This window comes from Pithys albifrons, chromosome 5 (genome assembly GCF_047495875.1).
Source record: "Pithys albifrons albifrons isolate INPA30051 chromosome 5, PitAlb_v1, whole genome shotgun sequence".
In the NCBI taxonomy this organism is placed as follows: Eukaryota; Metazoa; Chordata; class Aves; order Passeriformes; family Thamnophilidae; genus Pithys; species Pithys albifrons.
Genome location: NC_092462.1, coordinates 60,780,524 through 60,807,259, shown reverse-complemented (window position 1 = coordinate 60,807,259; position 26,736 = coordinate 60,780,524). Strand labels below are relative to the sequence as shown.

Below are 26,736 nucleotides of genomic sequence, written 5' to 3'. Positions count from 1 at the left end.
CAGCATACCTTCTCCAGCATGGATGAGTGCAAGAATACGTTGTGATCCCAGACTATGAAAAAATCACCATCCATAATCTGGGTGTCCAAGCAACAAGGTTGTGAAAAGTGTCCAACGGACATAACATAAAATATCTTTTAAGAGTTTGAACAGCAGAATACAGAGCTCTAAAACTGAGTGACTATAAGAGGGGGTGGAAAACAGTTGTTCGCAGATGTCCTGAAGGATGGTATTGGCACAATTGTTTTTACAATCACTTAGTCAAAACTAGAAACCAGGGAGCTCTCCACTTCTCCGCAGGTGTTATTTAACGGGGGAACAAAAAAAAGACAAAAACCCTTGCACTGATCCACTCATCTAGGGAAGGCAGCTGTGCACTCCATGAGGGCACCAAAAAGTTCACATGCTGACTGCAATCCATGTTAACTGAAACAAACCACAAAACATCGCTGTCATTTCTGAAGGGGCCTGGCAAACCTCACCTCACCACAAAAATACGGAGCTTATTTTTCAGCTTCAGATGTACAATTTGCAAATTGAATGCAAATCTCAGAAAGACTTGGTTGTTGCAGATACACTCTAAAGAATTAGAAATACACTGTGGAGAATAAACAAGAGCTAGATATCAACGGAGTCAAAAAGAACAACTGCTACATGTCAGATATAATGAGAACTCTGATTTCAAGAGCTACTGCCAAAGGTACAACCCTGTAGACAGGGTTTAGGACTTTTGGTCTGATTTTCAGTTCAAACAATTCATTTCATAATCTGAAAAGAGAAAAAAAAGAATATATTTGAAGGCATGAAGACAGTTAACTCTGAAATATCATGGTATTGTAAAAGTATGAATGATGCCTCTTTGGAGATTAAGTAATTTAGGAAAGACAAAGAGTTACCAGTATGGATTTGGCAGGTTTGTTGCATTAAACAAGTAAAGCAAAAGAGCAATTTACTGATAGTGACCTTTTTGTTGGGTTTTTTGTTGTTGTTGTTTTGGTTTTTATTCTGTGGTAGTGTCCTCATCCCAAATTCAACTCTTGTCTCTTCTTCAGTCTTCCTAAGCTGCTGCTCCCATACCAAGGGCCTGGAGCAGAGGGGGAGATAAGTGGGATGGGCAGGATGGGAAGGATGGGCAGGATGGGTTCTCTGGGCTCAGTTCAGGTGTCTCACCAGTCCCACACTGAATACATGCAGAATCATTAACCTTGCATAAATCTCCACCACGTCTGTTAGGTTTTCCAAAATGTTGTAACCCCCAGTTCTTCAAAAGAGACATCTTCAAATACTCCTTTTTCATCAACAGCAAAAATTGCTTTCTGTTCTTTTTTATCTTCCCTCATCCTGAAAAGCATTTGGACTGAAATATGTCTACTGGAAAGCATCTGATTAGAACAGCAAGCCCCATGCACACCTCCAGCATGAAGGTCAGTCCAAGCTGCCCTACCTCAGTTCGGTTCCTTCTAGCCAAAACCACCCTGGAGAGTAAAATGTCCAACAACCAAGTTTCTCTTTACAAGCAGTAGCAATACAAAATAGAGTGCCATAGAGGGGAGGAAACTTTTTGCAAAAAAACCTATTGACTTCTGTAATTTATTTAGGTCGACAGGAGTGGGACTTTCTCAGAGGGAAAGAAACTTTTTGTGTGTTAAATGTTTACCTCCTTTGTGGCAGCAGAAAATGAGGTATTTACCCCTTCAAGCAGCAACAGAAGCCAATACACCTGTTCCTTCCAGATTGTCCCTGCTTTTTTTGGCACGCAATACCCTGAAAATGGCTCTGGTGATCTGCTGCAGGAGGGCCAGGAGGTTTGCTGAAACATGTTGAAGCATTTATTTCTCAAGCACTAAAAAAAAAAAAAAAAAACAAAAAAAAACCCCAAACAAACAAGCAATGGTTGTGCTGGCTAAGAAGATATAATGCTCATTGCTGCATTTTATTATTTATGGTACCAGTCCCACAAAATACTGAAATTAGGTTAAAACAAAAACTGAAAAAATGTGGGTTAAACCAAATAATGTCACATATATTTATGAAAAAGCCATAAATCCTTTACAGCTGCACCTTTCCTCATGGAGTAAGAGATGGGTTCAGAGAGATGTTATCATTGCTCTATCACTACCCTGTGGATCACCCAGTCCCAGTTCCATCCCTGGACATATAAAATCCCCTCCCTGCTCTGCCAAGTGCAAACTTGTGCACCCTCCCCACACAAAACCAACAGGGAAGGACTGAGGAGTGAAGATGGTGGGAAATCTGCATTTCTCCAGTCACACCTTGCAACAGCTGTCACCAAATCACCATGGACTGGAAGGTGACATTCAGTATATTTGCATATATTGAAAGCCACAGCTGGAGTCAAACAATTTTCCATTCAACAATGATGGACTTAGAGTGGGGAACATTAAAAACTGAGGGTTTACTTCACAGTCCTGTGAAAAAAATCATTGCTTTTCTCATTATCAGTCCAAATATGCCCTCATTGTCAGAAAGGTGCTGGGCTGTGCAGGCAACCCAGCTCAGCCCTGGCCAAAAAAATCTGCAGAGTAAAGACACAGACTTAAAAACTTATAGGGATTATACAAAGGACCTAGACTGAAATGTGGATTGAAATTCCCTTTTGACCCTACAGTCATCAGAAGCCTCCTAATCCCTTTGCATCATCAAGTGGCTCAGCCCTCACCTGCAAGGTAGAAAATGGTAGCTTATCCTCTGGGCACATCAGCACCCAGTGGAGGTATAGCACTGGTCCTGCCACAGCCAACACCCTGCACAAAGAAACAGCTTATACCAGCAAAAAAAAAGTTGTTTTGCTGGTAGGAATTAACCACTTTGCTGAACAGCTTACATTATAATAACAGAAAGTCCTTTTGATGGCGGGACTGAACTCACACTAGGGATTTTACTCTTGTAATTACACCATTGCCATGACAGCAAAACTTTTTAAGTATAGACCAACTCCTTACATTTTTATCTTTTCGGTTAAAAAGGTTACAAAAGGCAGAAATTATGAAATGGGTTAGCAGCTGGCATGGGGAACTGCCTTGGTCCCTTAGAAAGCACCTCTTCTTGCAATGGAGAAGTCTCACAAAGGCAACCATTTCGCCAAGGAATCACAGTGATACACCAGCTCCTGCGGTATGCCAGGGGACTGGAAGTTGTAGTCCAAGGGCTGTGATCAGACTGTTAATATTTTTTTTTAGTGAAGATTTAGGTTGGGAGTTTTTGTAGAGTACCTATTTTGAAATGTTTGCAACTGCTATGTTAAAGTTGGGGGGTAAGAGGGAGCAGGATGTTGTTTAATGTTATGGAAGAGATTTTGCAATGATGAAATGCTGTGCATATGCAGATCAAATCAAACCATAATCCTTTGGGAAAATCTGATGTTTAAGTGCTCCTTATCCTGGATGTGCCAATTCAATATCATACATGCTTTTTATATATAATGTAATGCAAGACTAAGGTACTTAAGACACATTTAAAGAGAAAAAAAAAGGGTGGAACTCCTTGGCAACAGCTCTAATCCCTTTGAAGGTTCCGGCATCTGCTGAGTCAGGCACTCCCTCCCTATGTTGTAGTTTACAATCAGCCACTGAGCCACAGCAAGTTCCCAACTTCACTGTTTCGTCAACTACAGTTGCATATTTTAGGAATGGGTCCTTCTATTTAATGTCTTTTGATGTTGATGATGTTGCTCAATTAAAAGTAAATAAATAAAAATTGAATGAATAAATAAATAAATAGGAAACAAAAATAAAGGAGCTCTGATCCCTCAGCTCTGAGTCCAGCTGCAAGAAACGTGTTCTCAGAAAAGGCATCCCCAAGCCACAAAACACACTTCACTCATTGTGAAGTCCTTGGAGGTGGAGAAGCACTTTGCAGACCAGCCATGGGACCTCCACATGAGGTGTCCAGAGGAAGGACGCATTAGCAGAGCTCTCTGCCCTGCTGGATAGACCTTGTTCCCCAGCAGCAGGCTAGTTACCCAGGGTGGAGCTCCATTCTGATATAAATCCATGCTAGCCTAAGTGTCTATGTAAAGTGCTTCCCAGTGACGCTCAGACACAGGGATGTGGCCTGGAGCCAGTCGCCAATCCTGCCTTATTTCCTCATCCCAAAACTGATGATGCAGCCTGCCTGCCAGCAGAAACTCCCATTGTGAAACTGAGTTTGCTGATATTTGCAAAGCATTTAAAGGTGTGTCTTAGTGGGAAAAAGCGTGCTCAAACTGCAGGTAGGTCATAGGAGTAAACCCACTTCTGAGTTTTGCAGACCAAACAGCAGTGAGCAGCATTTCACATGCACAGAGTTGAGCTAGGATTCCTCTTCAATCAAGTTAAGCCAGTTTTCATTCATGTCCCTACCAATTATTTAAATCCCATCTACCCACAAAAGCCTCCAACTCTGCTGTGGTGGAGCTGTTGACTCACGTGTCTGGTCAAACAGAGGGTTACAATGCACTGACCTGCAGTCATCACCAGTGTGGATAGAGAGTAGCTCCATGGGAATGTGGGTATGGGAATGTGTCCTCTGGCAAATTGTTGTGCTGCTATGGCATACGCCAAGCCCACAAAGAGACTCCAGAGAAGTTTTCTGGGAAAAATTAGTGTGGTGGGTCAGGCAAAAGCTGCTCCAGCCACCACAGGATGTGCCACTAGAAACCTCAGGAGTGCACAGTGCAGGTACAGACAGTGAGGCACTTGGGTTCCCCAAGAGGCACCATGATCACCCTTAGGCTGGCCCAGTGCAAGGGAATTAGCTACAGGCAATTATGCTCTGCATTAACCCCAGTCAGGGAACTGAAACCAAGACCCTGCCTCTCTGTTTCGTGAGAACGTTAGAGGGGAAATGCTGAGGAAATGCAATGTGACTTTTCATGGAAGAATGATTTCTTTTCTTCAGAATGTTTCTAGAGTTTAATATAAGCGTCAACAAACTTAGCTATTAAGACCCCCTTTGCTCATCACCAGTGTTCCTATCTCTAGGCGGAACTTGATATCTGCTTAACAGTGCAGAGCAAATTTATAGGATAGCTTAAGGTAGGAAATAATGAAATCCACTTCAGCAACTGGTAGCACATAATTGTGTATACCTACAGTTTATCACACTGAAATGCATGATAATATGTAAGATCTGGGATTCAGTTATTTGCCTCTTATTGTTTAAAGAAATAGAAAAATTAGAAACACGAAAAAATGGAAATAAGTTCAATTAATTAAGTCTCTTCCACTTCAGTGAGATTCCCTTCTTTTTTTTTAATGTTCTCTTAACCTGTATTTCTTAAAATGTAATTTTTTATGCTTCCTTCCCATTTTTATCCCATGATATTTCTGTATTTTTTTTATTTCCATGTACATTACAAGATAACCATCTATTTCTTTCATCACATTGTTTTCTGCAACTTTTCAACATTTTTCAGCTTTAGAAACATTTCAAAATGTCAAAAGAAAATCAAAAATGTATATGTTTAAAAAACCCTCTAAACTTCAAAGTTGTATGTAGTGCCTTAAAGTGATATAAAAGCTTAAAGGAAGCAACTGGAATTTATAAAAGCTAACATTTAACCACCAGTTTTATGTTTCAAATACAATCCCCCAAATATGAAAAGGTCCAACATTTCATTGAAGGTTTTGAACTATAAAAACACATGTTTTCATTGAAAAAATATCTAATAGAAGCATTGAAATTGCACTGAAAACAATGATGTTTATTGCTGAGGGGATGGAAATTAAATGCAGTCATGTTTACTGAGGAGCTGTTTGTAAGGGGCCAAGGTCATAATTTACAGGTAATTACTGGTTTGCACTATCGTTTAACCACTACTGATAAATATGTTTTTCTTCCTTCCCTCTTCCTGTGCAGAAATAGTGTTCAGCACACTTCTCATGCATTAGCTGTTCTTGTGCAAATCACTGCCTTCTGTGGTTTGTGATTCAATAGCAAACACTGCTGTCACAAACAAGGTCTGCATCTAGAGATAGCCTGGTATTTTTGATAATATTTTCAGTTAGTAAGAATGTGCCATCAGCACATAATTACAGACATGTATGCTATTAAAACAAACATGGAAATATGATTGACTACAGTAAACCAGGAATATTTTAAATATGGGTGTGTCCGCCTTTGTATAGTACATACAGTCACACAAGACTCCTTTGCACCAATTCAAACATAAAATATCCAGCCAAGTATTTTGGGTGAGCCCATAAATAATATTGTTTCCCACAGCTGAGAAGTATATGCTTCTTGGATAACTTGTGAAGAATTTGAGTCAAGATTTTCAGAACTGGTCAAGGCTTTTGCTTGCTTTGTTAGTGCCTGCTTTAAAAATGCAGGGTGTCCAGGAACAGGTGAGCATCCTCACTCTGGGAATCAGTCCTTGGCTGAAGAATAACGTCAGGTGCCAAAAACAGAGGGGCTCAAACTCACTAATCATGCTAGAACTTTGTCCTTTATGTCAAAACTAGTTTAAAAATAGCAAGGTTTTGTGTTTGCAGCATTTGATGATTTCATACCAAACATGCCAGCTAGAATAAAGCCATATGTATTGGTATTAGGTTTTGATGTGCCAAGGGGTGAGTTATTGCCAGATGCCTATTCAGCACCAGCTCTTCCTGGCACAGCCAATAACTCACATTAACCACGATGGTCCGCTGACATGTATTTCAGTGTATAACCCATACCACTGCAACTAGTCAGAAAAATACTGGCAAAACCTTTGCTGCCTCACTGACATCTTCAACCATTGTTCCAAACTCTTGCTTTCAAGAAAAGTGCAATGGGTATGGATTCTTGGGACTGGACCCGCTCCTCCTTGGCAGTCTGTATGGTGATCCTGATATCACATCCAAAACCTGAACTTCACTCTCAAAGACACCTGCACCTCCAAATTTATAGGGAAGGTAGTTTGCCTGGGCTACCCAATCTTCTTGGTGCAACAGTCAATATTTTCATCACTCCTACAACTTGCATTTATACAGAATTTCTAGAGATGGGATTAGTTCCAAGCTGGGATGAAATAAATTTCCAGTATTCACAAGACAGAACGCTATTCTCTGCCTGGATCTGAGAAGCTGATTGTGGGTGAGCTGGTGCAACCCTCTCATTCTTCTCCAGCTGCCTGTGCCAAGGGCAGAGTACTGTGGGGGTTATTCACAGAGTGCACTCCAGAGCATCTCCCCACACGCAGGCTGGTGAGATAGGAGGGTGGGTGTCTGACTATTCATAAAATCATAGAATTATTGAGGTTGGAAAGGACCTCTAAGACCATCGAATCCAACTGTTAACACAGCACTGCCAAGTCCACCACTAAACCATGTGCCTGAGCACTACAACTGCATCTCTTTCAAATACCTCTGGGGATGGTGACTCCACCATTTTCCTGGGCAACCTGTTCCAATGCTTGACAATACTTTCAGCAAAAAACATTTTACCAAATACCCAATCTGATGCTGCCACGGCGCAATTTAAAGCTGTTTCCTCTTGTCCTATCACTTTTTATCTGAGAGAAGAAGTCAACTCCCACCTGCTTACAACCTCCTTTCAGGGAGTTCTAGAGAGCAATAAGGTCTCTCCTGACTCTCCTCCAGGCTAAACAATCCCAGCTCCTTCAGCTACTCTTTATAAGACTTGTGCTCTAGACTCTTCACCAGCTTCATTGCCCTTCTCTGGACCTGCTCCAACACCTCAGTGGCTGTCTGGTCATGAGGGGCCCAAAACTGAACACAGGATTTCAGGTGAGGCCTCACCAGTGCCAAGTACAAGAGGACAATCACTGCCCTGTTCCTGCTGGCCACACTGTTTCTGATACAAGCCAGGATGCCACTGCCCTTGCTCATGTTCAGCTGGCACCCCCAGGTCCTTTTCCACTGGACAGCTTTCCAGTTGCTCTGCCCGCAGGTTGCAGCATTGCATGGGGATGAGCAGGACCCGGCACTCAGCCTTGTTGAACCTCATACAATTGGCCTCAGGCCATTGATCCAGCCTTTCAAAATCCCTCTGCAGAGCTTTCCTGCCCTACAGCAGATCAACACTCCTGCTGAATTTGGTGTTGTCTGAGAATTGACTGAGGGTACACTTAATGCTCTTGTCCAGGTTTAAAGATATTAAACAGGACTGGCCGCAGTACTGACCCCTGGGGACATCACTGGATGTAGCGCCATTCACCACCACTCTCTGGGTCTGGACATCCAGATAGGATTTTATGCAGCAAAGAACACACCCATCAATGTCATGAGCAGCCAGTTTCTCCAAGAAAATGCCAAGGGAAACAGTGTCAAAGACTTTACTGAAGCCAGGTAGATGCATCCACAGCCTTTTTCTAACTCACTAAGTGGGTTCCTTTGTCATAGAAGGAGATCAGGTTGATCCAGCAGGACCTGCCTTTCTTAAGTGCATGCTGGCTGGGCCGGATCCCCTGATTGTCTAGATCCTTGATGTTGGAAAGGCATAAGGAACGGCTTGTGCAACCTTAATTTAGTCCTCTTCTAATCTTCAATTATAAAATCACATACTGTATTTTCCATGGGACCCTGTCTCATTCAGTTCACGTAATAGCTGGTGTTCACTTAATGAGCAACTATTCAATATTTTATTTTCTTCTCACTCAGTGTGTTGCCCTAGGCATGATTTACTAGATGTAATTCAAAGCTAGCTGTGCATCCGAAGTTATTAATTTCAGCACAGCTTTTTTTCCTTTGGTACTCATCCTCACAGCACTCCTGAGTGCTACACAAACAGTAAATACTATATTTTCATAATACCACAGTGAGGGTGTTTTCACAATACCCCTGTGTGATTAAATGGGGAAGAGGGATGAAATTATCCTCTGTGCTTCACAGGTGCATAGAAAAGGCATAGAAATGCAGAGGAGACATTACAGTCCAAAGAATCAAAATTTGTGACACTCTCTTGACAATTTCAGTCCAGACTTTTGAAAGTTGTTCATATAATTCCTATTGAGTCAACCTGTATTCATCATTGCTCAGAAAGGCAGGAGACCTTCTAAGCCATAGACTTGTTCCCTCCTATCACAGGCAGATTTTTAATAATCTTAGCATATTGGACTGAATAGGAATTGGGTTTCTTGAGTTCTTATTAAAAAGCTGAAAACTCACTCCTCTGATAGTTAGAAACCATTTTCTAATTTTCAGCCTAAATTTATTCATAGCCAGATTGCACTCATTTGTTCTTGGGCCAATTGTCCTTCACCTTAAATAGTTCCTCTCCCTCTCTGGCATTTGCCTCTGCTGATAAATTTAGAGTGAGCAATCACATCTTTTTCTCTCTCAGTATTTGTCTTGAGGAGCCAAATGAGCTACACTCCCTAAGCTGTCTCACTCAAATTAAGCTGCCAGGTCCCCTGCTTATCCAAGGAACCATTTTCCACACCTGATCCGACTTGTGCTTATCTGTTCTGGGCATGGCTGACCAAGCTTATAGTCAGCACCAGGCCTGCCTGCACTCACCCAGAGGAGGGTCAAGAGGCAAAAGGTAACTGATAGTAACAGCAGTAAAAATACTCCTCTGTCTGCCCTGGAAATGGCGTGTCTTAGAATCAGGCTGGAATTTCCACAACTACAGCACATCAGTAGCACTCTGATGACTGCAATCTACCAGCATATCCCAATTTTGCTCCTTTTTACATTCCAACAGAAATTCTCAGCATCAGTTGAAAAAATGTAGCATTTTTGAACTACTAAATTTCCCTTTGCTCCTCTCCTCCCAATCCTCTGCATCATCCCTGCATCCCTCTGTCCCAACCTGTGATGATACTGCCGATCACACAATATCAGTGGCTGACTTCACCAGCAGACTAGCAAATGTATACATGGACACATAGTATATATGAAGTTCCTTTTTGAATGTGTATGCTCCTGAGAACAATTTTAAGGAACCCACCAGGAAAAAAAAAGTAAAAGCAACTACTAGAAAAGCACACAGGTCAGGTACAAAAACTCTGAACATTAGACAACCTGATTTGATACCTTTTGAAAAATTCCTGTACTCAGTGACTGTCAAATCTTGGTCACGTATTTGACATGAAATAAATTATATTTTGATTTCTGAGAAGATTACACTTACATTAAAGTAAGACTGCTTCAGTTATGACATATATGCACCTTTTGGGGATTCATGTGTTCTTCTTTAAGGTGTGATTTGATGTATGCAAGGCCGCTTGTAGTCATCTTTTTTCAGTCCAACATCTATCTTATGATCATGTACTAAAATGCCTGGTAAATAATGACCAGACAAATTGAATGCAACTGGAGAAACATAATACAAATCTGACAACAAAAGAGAGTGCCTAGGCAAGAAATCCAAGGAGAATAAAAGCAAGGTAGTATGTATGTGACACCATGACTTAGCTGAAACAAATCACCTACAGTTGCAGAGACTATTTGTTTTTCTGGCTAAAAAATCTGCATATTTCATTCAGAATACAGCAAGGAGGGGGATGCTCCCTACCCAGGAGCTGCTGGCAGAACCACACCAGGAAGACCACAGTTTGGGACCTACCCAATAACCATCACTGCCACCAGACCACAAACCAAACCTGAGAGAGCCACTCTAGCAGGTTGTGGTGGAACTCATGAAGCAGCTGATGACAGAAGACTAACAACCCTCTGACCATGTTAGGTGACTTTGTGTCATCATCCTCTCTGCAGATAGCCCTGGACAAGCTGGGAGGACACAGAGACATATACTGTCAGATTTAAGCCACTTTATGGATGGTCTTGAGTGTATATTACCTGCAAAATAACCTAAAGATTGTTGTAAGCAAGAGGAATTTTCCAAGCCAACAAATTATGGTGATTTCAAGATAATTTAGATAACCTCCAAGGTGGATCAGATTTGAGCTGGAATGATTCAACAAGGCAGTCAATAAACACTATGTCTCTCTGACCTCAGGAGGTCTCAGCCCAGATACATAAAAAATGTTGCAAAATACCCTTTGGAGAGTTAAAACCTAAATATATGGAGACATGAAGCAAACATGAGGCAACACTTGAAGCTTTCTGGTTAAGGGCTGCATCGTCACATGCACTTGGGAAAAGAGAGAAGGCTCTTTGTAGCACACAGGGGAAGAAAAGCAACACCCATAGAAGGGCTTGGGCAGAGCAGAGGGCAGGTACAAGAGTGTATGAGTTGGTGAGAGAAGAGTGTTTGTGCAGGCACTGCAGGTAGGAGGAGGCATGACATGCACTGGAGAAGAGTAATGAGGAGGAAGGACAGTCAGCTTCTGCACTGGTCCCTGAGAATAGTCTGGTCCTCAGTTACTCAGTGGAGTTAATTTTGGTATCTTTGCAAACACAAACCGAACAGATCCAACAAGATCTTTTAAAGTAGAGAGTTTTGCCTGCACAAAGGCTTGCTCCAGTTTCACCAGATCAGTTTTTCCATTTTAGTTAAACTGCTGCTGCTTGGCTGACAAGGTCTGGGGAGGTAAGGAGGGAAAACGTTGTCCTGCTCCTCCAGTGTGTCTGACAGATGTGTACTCAGTCTCTTCCCAGTGAATAACACCTATTTGGGGGGCAGAAAAAACCCAACTGTCTGACAAGGTCACACTTCGTGGGCCCCTTATTCTTGCTTGAGAAGTATCTTCAGCTGTGAATACATATATATATACTCTAATGACAGTCAGCTGTCACGTCTGTAAACATACATTTACCTCCCATTAAGGGTTATTTGCCCCTTTTTATGACCTTTCACCAGCTTTCCATACCCTGGCCATGTGGCACAGATGGTATAATCCTGTCAGGCTAAGGCAGGTGACAGTGCTGCTCAGTGTTTAGTAATCAGTGACTGTAATTAGCCAGACTGGACGCAGGCTCAGATAATAGGGCAGTCAAACAGCTGCCAGTCATGAGTCTTTTCCTGTGGACTGCAGGAGATGGAAGAGAGGATGATATAAAGAGGCCATGCATTTTCTCACACACTTTATACAGAAACAGTAGTGCTCTACAAGATGTTTGTTAATTAAAAAATCATTCCAGAGTGACTGATAAAGTGTGTTTCATATCACTAGGGCATACAGGTTTTTAAATCTGATGGAGGTGTCTGGAGAGTGTTTAGCAGCACCAGAGCTTTTTCCTATTTGAAGACTGTTTTGTCATGCTTTCCTTACACAGATATGTTCCCATGCATACAAAACATGGAGGAAGGGATGGATGAAGCACTCCATGTTCGTGATCCCTAAAGTTATATTATTTGAAAATGGCAGTTTGGAATCACAGACTATAGGAAGTTATCAGAGGAAACTTTTCCTGATTTTAGTTCTTTTTAGAGAGCTTGGCAATTGTCCTCATTTCTGATTTTGTGTTACACTGCACATTTATATGACATGTAAGCTGCACACACAGTACTTAAGAGAAGTAAGCAGTGTAATGAAACAACCATATTTTCATGTGAAAGATGATTCATGGTCTCCTAGATGGTAGAAAATTCTCCATCCTGAGCAGATGCTACTGCTTACAGTTTGTGAGGGTGAAAGAGGCTTTATTACCAAAGAAGCAACCAGTCTTCTCTCACAGAGGAAAGATGAGCATTCATTGCCTAGGAGAGCTTTTCTTTCTTTACTTTAACAATTCTTTCCTATTTTAAACACATGTCTATTATTACAGAGACACTAATAATGAAATGTATTTAATATTTTTTAAAAATGCACTCATCCCAATTAATCTACTCCTCATTCTTTATTGCATATATTCAAACAGCTTTTCTCCCTCTTCCCCTCCAAAATTACACTATTTATCTGTACGGAACAGATACCTTAATCTTTGTGGGGAAAAGCAGAGAATAATTTCAATTTCCATGCATTTATGGAAAGATATCCTTAAACAGGCCACTGAAAGAGATATTCCATCTATAAATAAATTATTCCAAGGCGGGCAGTGGGATGGGGTTACACATCGCCATTGTGCAGGGAAGCTGCAAAGCCTGACCCGGGAGTGCAGCTGTTGTCTTTGTGCCGGGCACTCTGCCTCTGCCATTGTTCTCCTGATTACAACAGGCACGTCGGGGGCGCAGGGAGGGCAGACGGGGGTGAAAGGATGGCTGTGCATTGATAACGCCTGGCACTATCACAGAGGGCAATGATTGGCTGCTCAGCTGCGGCGCTATCGGGGTGCGGGGCTTTTGAGTGTGTGCATGTCCCCCCTGCCTCCCCTCCCTGAATCAGCAATTTCAGGAGACGTGAATGTGTTCACCTCCTGCGTGAGCCAGCTGGATCTTACCCAGACACACACACGGGATTGTGTCAACAGATGGTGTAAAAGGGGACAAAAAGGACAGTATTTCCAAACTGAATATGTAATATCAAACAGGTGTGGAGGTAAGGAGATGGTAATGAATAAGGAACACCAAGCTGCAGAGAAGGGTGTCTGTGCATCTCACAGCTGAGCAGTGGGGAGGGAACTCATTGCCCTTACCATGCTCTACTCAACAGGAGGAGAAAACAGCCATGATCTCTGTGCCACAGCCATTCTCCCCAGTAACACAGCACAGCTCTGCTGCTGGATGGCCCAAGGAGCCATCACGGGTGGTGTTCCTGCTGCCCCTTCATCCCTTGCATTGCTGCTTTGTTTCTACCATCACTGCCCAAAAGCCCTACAAAAATACATTTGGCCTGTCAGCATTCTAAAAGCCATGCTCACCCACTCCTCCAGCTGGGGCAGAGGCAGGCCAGAAGGACAGGACACCAATACCAGTGTGCTCCCAGCTACTGTTGTCAGCCCATTTGGGTTGCAGAGAAGTACCCCAGGACAGAAAAAAACAAATCAGTTGTGCTAATCTAGAATCATGCTGTCATCACAGATGCACTGGGGGCATTTGAGCATCAGCATGAAAGGCATCCCTGTCACAGGAGATGTTGTATGGCCCATACCTTGCTACAACATAGTGATTGATTCCCCTTTCCTTCTGTGGACCTGCTGGCACATAGGATAGCTGTGACTCATGCCACCATCAACCTTTACAGCTGCATAGCACATGCAGTGCCATGAGCCTTGCCACAGGAAGGGATGCACCTGCCCTGCACCTTCAGGAGAAGCCTGTCTGGCATGCAAACCCAACAGGGTTATTCACTCCCAAAAGATGACAAAGCAGCCATGTTCAGCTCAAACCAGAAAGTCCATCATGACCAAACTGCCTGTCCATTTGTACCACAAGATGTGCACCCCAGTTCACAAGAGAGAAGGGGGGGGGGGGGGAAAGCCATACTGTGCTTCCTCTGACACAATAGCTCACCACTGCTTTGTAGATTTTCCTCTTCCTAAAACTCAGAGGAAATCCTCTCATTTCTCAGCAACTGCTGTCTGGTCACTCTGAGCCTCCTCCTCAACTGTTAAAAAGAGGCATTCATCTTAAACTTACTTTAACTTAGTTTTTATATCTCTGTCTCGTTTTTCCATTTATTTCCAAACACTGTTGGTCTTGCCACCTGTTGGGGACAGATCACCCATCTCTCTCACTGTTAAAACTGCTAACAGAGACCAAGAGTAAGGGATTTCTGTTATGAATCCCATGGCCACCCACCACAAGTAGGGGTAAAAACTAAGATGCCTGTACCTGTGGGACTTGGTTTGATTCACTTGGTTCTGCTTTGATGTTTCAATTGCTGTCAGACACCATATAGCTCCATTGTAAACTTGTTTTCAAATTATGTTGTTGTAGATACCTGACTTGTATATTCCTAAATTCTTCTTTGGCTTATCCCAAACTTATAGTGCATTGTATACAAATCCATCTTATAGATATTCATATATTTTACATGCAATCTGGTACACATCTGTTACATGTAGATGAGCTTCCTGCTCTCATCCCTTTCACATTATTCTCTCCAGAACTGTGTTCAGCCAAAACTGAATATTGCTATTTCCCCATCCTCTGTGAGATGTCAGCTGTAATCAACACAATTAAGCCTCTTGTACATTGTGCAATCCTGCCCTCAATTTACCTGGCTTTGTCATTTCCTCCTTCCTCTCCCCTAACTGGGTCAGTGAGAGGATCTTCCTCCTCCAGTTTTCCATGGAGGTACCAGCAGGTCCTCACCGTGGTCCCATTCTTTTTCCAGATGCATGACACCAGCCTCCATCAGAGCCACTTATATTTAATTCAGCTTTCTCCCAACAGACTGTTATTTAACATCTCTCCATAATTCAGTAAAGTAAACAAATTTAAGTTACTGGAGGACTCACCTTAATCCTCTTTTCTGCTGATGTGGCTTCAAAAGATGTAAGAAAGTAGTAAGATACACAAGTTACCACCCAGTACACCGATCAATACTGTATCAGTTTTAACTTGTATTCTCTCACACATCCCTCTCTTGTATGACATGTGAAGGTCTCTGTTTGTATATCGCAGCTGGGGCCTCTGTCCCTCATTGTCTTAATTATAGACTCAATGTGCTGCAGATATATAAATCATGGAAATTTAATCAGGCTTATTGCATCCTTCATCTGGCAGCACAGACTGAAATGAAAGCCATGGTGAAATCAAGGCCATTCAAAATGAGAGTGAGCAGCAATGCTACATTTGCTCTTGCGCATTTTCTCAAGATATAGCATCTCTGAAGACCCTCTTCCCCAACACACACATGAGTGCAAACCCCAACTCAGGATAAGTCATTTATTTAAAAGTTACAGACAGCAGAGAAGACACAGGACCCAGGTTGACAAGCGGCAAGTGGAAGATGGGAAGAGAGGAAAGCTCATGAGATGGTCCTGGGGATGCTCACAGTATCTTTCATAGGTAAAAGTAAAAACAGGGTGATAACATGGGGCAGGTGAGCACAGGCTGGTGCATGGACCAAATGGGCTGGGTTTCTGTCCTGCCCCACTCCCCACACCCATTCCTTTCCAGGTTGCTGGAATCCCTGGCTTCTTACCAGTCACTCCAAGGTGCTCCTTTTCACATCCTTTGATGTGCTTCTTGCTGATAGCACAAAGAGTGGAGGAGTGATTCTGCATTCAAACCCACCTCAATAAAAGACCAACCAGGAAACAACAAACTGCCACCTATACAGCCAGACCTACAACTCAGGGCATAGCACATACTACCACTGGAGTGTTTAAACAGACATGTGGGACAACTTGTCAGGTCATTTCAATTTGCTTAATCAGACCCTGTAATAGGTGCTACATTGTAACATCTCCTTACAGTGCTGAGAACCTTACTTATCCACAGGCTATTCCCTAGTAGGAAATTGAGGCTGATGAAGTGAATCCATCCAGCATGGGGTAGAGCTTTAGGAAAACTAAACACATATCCAAATTCAGATAGGAAAAATGTAATCTTGATAGGAAAATTTGGGTGAAGTGCAATACACATTTGTTGTCCAAGGGGCAGGGCATGGTGAAGTTTTTCATCACTGTGCATTGCCAGAGTCTGCATGATTAGCTCCTATTGAAATCAATTAGTTTAATCACAGTAATATCCTCCAGGTCTGGATGGTTTTGTAAGACGAGCCCCAAAACCTTGTCTCTACTGGGAAAATTACCCTTTACTGACATTGGCTACACCCTAACAGATGCAGATGAATAAGCAAACACATTAAGCTGCTGAGGTAGACTAGGACAAACAGCACTCGGCACTGCTTAGTAACCACTCCATGTTACTCATCTGCCAATGTGTTGACTGCTGTTTAACTTGTTATGTCCTGATTGACACTTGGAGCTAAGCAGCATTCAGCCTTTGTTCCTTTGGCGAGCAAGGTATGAAGCCTGAGTATCGGTGGTTTTCAAAATAGCATTTAAAAACAAAGATGAAAGAGTTACTATAATATAGCAGAGTATAAAATCGATGCTGGAAAATTCTTTTAAATTCAAAATGCTGCTGTGAGCATTGCTGTATGGGATGGAATATAACACAGACTCTAGCCAGTATTAATAAGTAAGAATGAAAGAAGATATTGTGCAAAAATTTGAGGGATAAAAAAAAGCGGGATTAAGTACTAAATCAGACCAGCAGAACTGTCAAATGTGTTAGACTATATTCACAGGCACTCATGTGTGACATGCAGGCACAAAACATAAACATTTGTTTAGTTTGAGTAATTTTGCTTTTTAGAGTAAACTGCTTTTGGGGTTTTTTGGTTTTGTTTTGGTTTGGGTTTTTTTTAAGAGGGAGGGCTTTTATCTACAGTCTGGAATTTTAAAAGTCTTATATCCTGCAAAGACTGTTTGAACCAGTTCCAGAAGAACTGGTTTTCATTAGCAAGTGCTGACTCAACAATCCGTAGAAATGTATTGACTTCATAAAAAAAAATTAAAGAAAATTATTTGGTTTTCCTTCTAAAAGGTTACATAATTTCATTTGGACCTCATCACTTAAATCATTGTATACTGTGTTTCAAATATGTTATCACTTGAAAATTGGAAAAATAAAGGCAAAACAAAGTGATCTGGTTTCAGTGAAGTCTTTGATAAAGAATTCTTTTGATGACTTCAAGAAAACCAATCCCCAAATGTAATTTCTTAGCAAATTTTGAAATTTCAATGTTTTGTTTAAATTTGAGAAAAAGCAAAAATTAAGTGATAGCATTTCTTAAGAGACATAAATGTTGAACTTGGGCAAATGCTGATATAATTGTGCCCAGCAGCCCAGGGATTTATTACAAATGAGCAAGTGCTTGTGTAGTTATACATGATATAAGCTTGGACATATGTGATCTAAGTTTGGACATAAATTCTAGAGAGCTGCCAGAGTAGAGCAGCTTTTCAAGCTGCTCTAATATGAACCAGAATAACAGTTATTACTTTTTCTGCAAAAGAATCGAGTCTACGCTTATACTCTTTCCCACTCTTGTCAGCTGGGTAAAAGAACACTAAAAAGACATTAAAAAGGCACTCTGGCTACAGCTACACTAACAAATAGCAGGCTCAGGCACATTCACTGGCCTCTAGGCTCTGCAGTATGGCTATGTTCCATGCTCTTGGCCGTTCTCATTTACCCAGAGAGGATGGTGTGAGAAACAGGCATCTATTTGTATCAGCCTTATCAGATGACAAGTAAAAGGTAGCATTTGTTTACATTTCATAGCAATTCACCGTGGTGTAGACATTACTCTTCATGCACTTTTTCAAAACACGTGATTATCAAGTTACAAGCAGGAGGTTAAAATCACACCCATTCACCACAGGCTAAAAGAGAGGTTGAAGCCAGCAGTTACCTCTTTCAGAGACATTTATTCACAAAATTTTCTTGCCCATGCCCCTAGTCTGTTTTCAGTTCAGCCAGCCTGCAACAATAGCCCTGAGAAGCACAGATTATTCCTTTCATCTCATGTTCATCCTCAGTTCTTTAGATTTAGTTCATATCAAGCATCAACATCTGAACGCATAAGCTTATCCTACAGTCACAAACTCTTCTAACTTAAGAAATACCATGCTCTGTCAGTAAAACTGTTGAAACAGCCCAGATCCACTGCTGACCAATTCTTCCAGTGCTGTTACACATCATAGGAATGGTTGTACTCAGACCAAAGCCATCCTGGCCCAGTAGACTGTCTCTAACAATAATCAACAGTAGATGCCTAGGGAAGGATATGGAAACATACAGTGATGTCTTTCTCAGGAGATGTGTTTGGGATCTCCTGTTCAGCACTGATGTCTTCTTATTTAGTTTTTAACAATGGATCTTCTTCCATGGATTTTTTTTGCATAATTTAGCCTATTTTAACTCACAGCATACATAACACACACCAACAAGTTTCACACCTAAATACACATGGCAAAAGGAAAAACTTAAGGTAGTTTTGAACTGCCTACATGTTGGGCTTATAGACACCTAGATCTTGTTGGAAAGAAGTCAGGAACCAGAAGTCTCTATATTCTTTTTCCTCAAAACTGAAAAAGACATATAAGTCCCTCTTTGTGTGAAGGCATTTCTGTACTTTTCTTATTTCCTTTCGCTGAACTTTTTCCAGTCCTCCACTACATTTTTTAAGAAGAGGGGACATGAACTCTGTAGGGATTTATGCAGTCTCTTTTGTTCTCTATTTCTTTTCTAATAATCCCTAACATTCAATTTACATTTTTATTGCTACTGAGCATTAAATTGGTGGTTTCATAAGAACTATTCATTATAATTCCAAGATCTCATTCCTAAATGGTAACGTTCAATTCAGAGCCTATCACTCTATATGGAGAGTTAAGATTGCTTTTTTCCAGGGTATCACTTATATTTCTCTACATTGAACTGGTGATACCAGAATTTGCAACACAGTCAAAACTTCAAGATCAGCAATAAAATAAATACCTTCAAAAATATAAAAATTGGTTTTTATTAAGAAATACTCATTTGAACCTAATTCACTGAAGAATTTTGCAGCAATGGCATCATGACAGTGTGGCATAAAGAGACCTCTATGCTTCATTTGGTACCACTTTCTTTTGAGCAGTATCACTATCTCTTAATATTCTAATGAGTCATCATGCTATCTTAGAGCCACAATTCCTAGACACAAGGGAATAGAAGAAAATCCCACCTTTCATTATCAAAAATCAAGTAGATTTCAAGCAATTATGGGTGTAAAAGTTAAAGTTTAAAAATGTGTTACAATTGCACGGTGAAGAACAAGAGTAAAGAGACAAAAAGAATTTCGCTTTTTTCATTCTTACATCCATTTTAAACCTCTTTCATTCTTTGTGAAGCATAGTTTTTAACTGGATAACAGAATTATGACAGTGAACAAGGGCAACATCTACGTGAACAAGCAACCACATTTATTTACAATGGTAATGTGTGCTGTATTACTGAACTAGCCTAAAGTTAATCCAGTTGGTTTGGGATTTTTTTAAAGAAATCTGGAAATGCTGTCTAATTATTGATATCATCATGGCCATACTAGTTCTTAAGGACGAGAGAAAGATGCACAAAAGCACCAAAAAGACCACAACAATTTAATAGCAAAGAATGTGGTGGTGAAGACCCTGATGTTGGAGACTTCTATTTAATACTTGATGGTGATGTTATCTCATTAACCAAACGAGTGTTCTGCCCCACAGGTTCTCAACTAGTCTAGTAAGAATTGCTCACAATCTCTGTTCACAGAGCTGTTCCACAATCAGATACTGAGACCCTGATCTGAAGCACTCTGAATTAGAAAAAAAAAGGCATAAAAAATACAAGCATTGGGGCAAAAAAAACCATTTTCTGTTTCTATATTATGGCATATATCTACAGATATGGATAATAATTTGTGACTTCTTTGTTGTCTTTTGGGGGGTTTTGTTTTTAATACAGTAGAGATGTGACCAAATATACACAGATCAGACATGGAAATACTATGATTTATAGATGCTGTTAGAAATTAATTACCACCCAAAATATATATTGGTTTTAACAATTTTTAGGGGAAGTCCTAGTCTCATCTAAGTATGCACAACTAGCTAAAAAAGAAGCCCCAAAAGAATTGTTTGTTGAATTAGAAACTCTTAATTTTCTATGTTCTTTGGAAGTACAAGTTTATTAAAGAGCATTCACAATAATGAATACTTTAAAGTCATCTTAAGAATAAACAGTTTGTCCTCTACATTCTCGTAGGCAATAAGGATTATAAGATAACATACATGTACATGCCCAGTGTTCTATTTTTAAACCATGACAAAGGAAGGATTTTTTAGATGATCATTACATCACATGGCATACAATAAATGTAAATCATCTTATTTCCATTCAGCATTTACATATTACATCATCAGCATTGGATAGGATCTTATCCACTACAAACACGAGGATTCATGTTTCAGGTCTTTTATTTTTAGTAAGGCAGATAACCTCTTACCATGCTGTACTCCTCATTTTCATTTTATAAAAGCAACCCCTCTTTAATCTCACTGTCCATTTAATTATGAAGTGTGAACTGTCACATTTCTAGTACATGTTATGGTCCCTGCTCTGATACCTTTGTGATTTGCACTTTTAATAGTGCATCACTGGAGACAGGCTGGCATGAAGACCAGTAAACCCCAGCAAAGCATGCATTCACTCCTTGCTTTGGGACCCAGTGGGGGGTAATAGCAGAGTTTGATAACCAGACAAATTAGTGAAGGCAAACACTTCCCATCTTTTCCATGCAGTGAGATCTGCCCTCTGGACACCTGTATGTCACCTGGAAGAGGAGACACATGGCTTGCTGCATAGCAGTAAGGAATAAGGCCAACACTACTGTTCATATTCTCAGGCTAAAATCTTATTTTGGTGAGACTCTTTGCAGGGGGACAATCTCTTATAACTGCCCTGCCCCAAGAGTCCTACACACTTCTGTTCAAACATTAGTGTGTGGAGATACATTAAACAACTTCTGCAAATACCTTGTTTGCCAGAAATCTCTTTAGCAAGTCAACCCGAAACTTGCTGTTCTAATATTTTGATTAACTGTTTTATTGCTAGGAGTTTACTTAGATTAGTTAAGTGGATAAATGTAAGAAACTTCTTGACTTTCATTTGCCCCAGCTACCTCATTTGTTCTTAGGTGGCTCTGGATCCACACAGCTGAGCAATGCTTCTGTGGTGGGCTCACAAAGATCTACCACCACTCAGGCACATATAATGTACATTATTTATACAACTCCTCTCTCATCAGTCAGTGCCTCCTGTTCTCCTGTGTCACTTCAGCTACCCTCTAAATTTCAATGCCATCACTAGAGTATACTTAAACTCATAAAAAGTTCTCAGCCATTTCCTCTCATGATGAGATGTTGTTTAGAGAACAGTTGAAGTTGTTTAGAGATTTCCAGTGTTGGGCAGATGATTACTGAAATGGTCCCTTGGATTTTAGGTTTTGGACTTTCTGACCCTTCCAACTACACTAAGTATCCAAACCTGAGAAACAGGGGAAGCTTGGATGTGTAAAACCTAAAATATTAATTTCCACTTTGGCTTGACAGAAGCTTCAGTTATTTTGTATTTTGCCTGAATCACTGTGTGTATACAGAATGGATGGTTAATAGGTAAAATAAAGCTTTAACTTGACTTAAGTCCCAGCCTTATACTGAAGGTGCAAAAGCATCACTCGCAAGAAAGCTGGGATGATAATGCCTCAGATAGAGAGATAACACCCTGTAGCTCTGTAGATGTAAAAAGGATTCTTCTATAACATCAACATGTGGGAGTAAATATGAACACTATCACTGCTGCCTGGTGAGACGGGTGGGAAGGGTCACCACCATTGGCTGTTCCTTCCATTTCAAGAATCCTAAGAATTTTCCCAATGGCAGATGCCAAGTGGCAGAAGGAAAAGGCTCTGTTGAAAGTGAATAATCAGCTCCTACAAAATAAAGATATGTTTATCTTTAGAGTTTACAGAGAATCTTCACAGAGTCACACAGCTCTGAGATCTAAGTGATACCGATGCTTAGGGTGTTCAAAAAGCAAGTTAGAACACTCTTCCCTTCTTTCAGAAGATCCTGACCTTACTTGTGGAGGTAAACCTTGCATTTTTGTGAAGTGAAAGTTTACTGTATTGTTAGCTTGAAATTACCTGCCATGCAGCTGTTGGAGTTTTTCATGAGTGAATTCCTCATGTGGCTGTGGGAAGGTTTTACACAGGATAGAAAACAATGTGTAAAGTATTTTGACAGAGATTCCAGATTTGTGAGTGTGTCTTAAATTCCACATGACACTATATAGAATAGGTAGAAAATTAAAGTACTTTTTTCTATTATATATCCAAGTGTACAATTAAGGAATGACAAAAATTACCTTTGCCTTTTGGGATGAAGTAAAAGAATTAATCATTTACTTATCATGAGACAGTGTTACAGAGCTGAAGGGCACAGAAATATTAAATGTTAGGCAATAATTTAAGCTAGAAATCATGTAGAATATGCATTCAGACACTGTTTTCTGTTTTAAAACTTACCTTGGTGCAACCTACACCTAACTAACACAAACACATAAGATTTTTAAATCTACACTTAGTAAATGGAGAGCTTAGGTTTTACCTATTTGAATTTATACACAACCCAAGTACAACTATCTGGTGTTCTTGGCACCATAAAAATACAGTTCTTAGAACAAGTTGCCCACAATTCATTGTTTCCATATTACATGGCGAGGTCTAAACTAATGAAACAAACTGCCCTATTTTCAAACAGATAACACATCATGGGATATCACATCCTAGGATGCATGATTAGAGACAGTGATCTAACTTTGTTCTGGCAATCAACTAACTCAAAATTATTTCAGGATTGGTGAAGGAAATTAAAGCTTAAAAACTGTGGAGCTTTTACATATCAAATTAAAAGACCTGTGGTTGAACATACTTTACATAGAGATGGAAAAACAGTTTCTGCAGCCAGCTGCAAGCAAGCTAGGGCAATAGAGGTCAAACCAGCTGACAGTAAATGCCAAAACATAGCACCACTTTCTACTAAACAGCAGTGGAGTAGAAGGTAGCATCTTGAGGAGCAGTGAGGTCAAAAGCAATCTTGCCACAAGCCCATGATGCCCTGAACTTGCTCTCATTGTTCAACCACATCAGTTGTAACTGGGGTGCAGAGGGAAGGAGGTCTGCACCCGTGCATTGAAATGTCTGCAGCGTCTGTTTCCCTCCCTTGATTTTGAACCCATTTGCAGTTTAATCAGAGAACAGCCAAGTTGCAATGTTATAGCACTCTGTATGTATCAATTAAGAGGAAAAAAATTGTTCAAAACTAATTCTGAAAATAATTCAGCAAGAAAATAGAGGCTGTGTAGAAGCAGCAGCTTAATGTCACAAGCATTTATTTTTTTAAAGCTTTTGTTTAGTTCGCTCCTTTGGTCTTATTAAAACAAAATGATTAAAACAAAATGCACTCTTCCTCTGTTCCAGTCAATGCAATTTCTAGATGAGGTGAAGCATAAGCAAACAAAAAATCTATGGTGTAGCAATTTGCCAGCTCAGTCCATGCTCCAGGAATACTCCTGCATTCCTCAGAGCTCGGAACCTCTTGCACAGCAACATCCACGGACAAGGCTCTCTCCTGACTCCAGTGGCACACAAGACTCCCTGCCAGGCCAATAGATGATGACTGAATTTGGTTATTCAAGGCAGCACTATCCTTGACCCAGCTACAGGACATACCCTGAGCAAGGGACTTTGCTTCCCCTCAGCAGGTCCAGTGCAACTGGGGCACAGCAGATCACTTCCTCTGCATGAGCAGCTATTGTAAGCAAACTCTCTCTTTTCAGGATTTCTAGCCCAGCTGCCCTACAGAATGATGAATGTTCCAAGTCTCGCTCTGGAAGGCATTTTGTGGCCAGGGACCAAGGCTGATAAATTTCCAGAGAAAGCACCATGGTCAACAGTCACACAATGAAAGCTACACAGTAAAATTAAAGTCACTGAAGGGAGAAGAGTTTTAGGGCTTTTCTGAGGACCAGTCTTGATGATCTAATAAAAATTAGAAAAGTGCTTGATCCCCTTTTATCCCCAAGACAAAGCACATTTCTCCATTTACATACATATTTGCACATGACTCTATATGTCATTATTGGAAACAAATCAGCAAAATAATCCCACATTATTCTAATATGCATATTTCTTTCTCTGTTGAGAGGATAATTGAAAAATAAAAGACAGATGAGAAATCATGTGTAGCTTATTACCTTCATGATAAGTTTTTCAGATACTGTGGTGGTAAACCTATTTTGAATAGCAAGATCCTATTATTCTACAATTTCTGTGGGAGATTTCTTGTCACCTTGGAAATTATATGTTTGGTTCTAGGAAGAAAAATTAGCTTTACTCAGAGGTCTAAGTAATTCAGATATATAGCATGCGGCATGTAAAACAAAAGTCTAATATCAACATACCCAAAAGTAGATTTTATGACTGTTAAATATACATGTTGCAAAAGATTAGATTTACTGGTTTGCTCATATTGTGTTAGTCATTTATAACGTTTGGGCACTGAGAAACATAAACTTATTTTATGGTTCTTTCACCCTTTCAAAATGATTGCAGGCTCCTCGGTAGGCAAATTCAACACAAGGGTTTCTGAGATACAGGCACTGCACATACAAAGGTATTATTTCTGATGGATAACATTCTTTTAAAGTCTTTTCATGATCCATTAATTTATGAATTACACAGCAGAGTAGGCATTGCAGAGGGCTTAATTTCAGTTATATGTTGATCTTTTTCACTTGAAGCAGCCTTTATACAAAAAGTAAGTAGGACTAAAAATAACATGTTCTCTTAGATTGACTCTCACAGGTCCAATCATAGAATTTAACTTTATTCTTTACTTATCAAAAGGTGGGAAACTGGGCCTATCCCTATCTATAAATGGAATATGCACAAAACCCCCTCAAAATAGAAAAGAATAATTCCAAGGCTTGCTTCATTCACAGCACAGTTACAAAAAACAATGAAATTGCCATGGAAAAAATTTACAGTAAGGAATGAACTATGCAAATAAAAGCTGCACAAAGATTAAGATGAAAAAACAACTTGATAAAACGTTTTGACAATATATTGGTAAACTGACTTCAGATTTCCAGTGAAGCATCCTATCTCCACCTTGCCAAACCTAATCCAATTCAGATAAACCACAACTAAGTTACTACAGATAGGTTATTTACAGGTCAATGAGAAATTAGTCTCAAGGTCCCTCTAACTTGAAAAGAACATTTCTGCTTTTGTTCATGACTCAAAAAGAGACCAAAAAGTGATGAGCATAATTATGGAAGTATCCTTACCCTCTAAATGCTGTTCCCCCCAGGGACTGAGTAAAAGGAAATTTCATAAGCAATCATAAATCAGTTTTATAGATAATACCTCAGTGTTTAGAGCTATTATTTATTCCTCTTTTCTCTCCTCTCTCCTTTTCTTACAGCAATAATAATTAAAAAAAAAATAAAGCCCTCAAAACTGAGAGAAAGAATCTGGTTAGTAAGCTAAAGAAGTGGTGATAAAATTCTGACCTCAGGAGGTTTCGATCCAAACAGCAACTGTGAGCATTGCTGCTAAACAGAATTTGGCTGTGTGCTTGCAGAACAGTATTTCAAGCAACCCAGATCAGCTGCAATTAAGAGATCTGTTTATTACTGGCAGGGTGTGGCAATGTGTAAGAAACTCGAGGTATCCTGAGAGGGAGTTTCTTAACTTCCTTTTCATTGCATTCAGTGGTTTCTGTTTCACAATGAAAAAGTGTGAAAAAATGCTGACAATATTTACATTCAGATTTCTCTTGCAAATAATTATGGTCGCCAGTATCAGCTAAGCTGAAGCTAAAATAAGCCTTAATAAGAACACAATCTTTTATAATTCTGAAAGAGCAGAACACATTTTTTCTTCCACGCGTTACCGTCGAGGCATTACCTGAAGATGAGTAGTCATATCTTGGTTTCTTGAAGTTCCTACAAAATTTTCAGGCATTACAATTGATGGCAATGTTCTTGCCATAAGCATAACTGTCATCAAGATATGAGATATCCATTGAACCATTAATTTAAGTAAAGTAATTATTTTATCTCTTTTATTAAAACTTACCAAAAAAAAAAAAAAGCAAGGTTTTGTTCAGAATCAAAACCAAACATAGCTGTTTGTTCCATACTGTTGTGGTTTGGCTCTCCAAAGGGGCTTCTTTACATGTCAGTAAATCTGTGACAGGTAGAAAAAAAAATATCCATTAGGAACATAAAATTGTCTGAAGTCCAAAAAATCATGCAATTTTCTTGAAACAAGCACAAACAGGAAGTTCTAGGGAAAAATGGGGAAAAGCTGCCTAAGCACACCTGGAAACATTA

General features: G+C 40.2%; 1 long non-coding RNA gene across 4 annotated transcripts in view; it reads right to left on the bottom strand.

Moving 5' to 3' along the window:
• LOC139672532 (uncharacterized) overlaps positions 1 to 26,036 on the bottom strand; it is a 185,742-nt gene extending 159,706 nt beyond the window's left edge. For all 4 annotated transcript variants that reach the window (XR_011697947.1, XR_011697945.1, XR_011697946.1 and 1 more), the window contains exon 1: positions 25,912 to 26,036. This is a non-coding gene — a long non-coding RNA (uncharacterized lncRNA). The remainder of the gene's footprint in view (positions 1 to 25,911) is intronic.
• Positions 26,037 to 26,736: the final 700 nt, after the last annotated feature.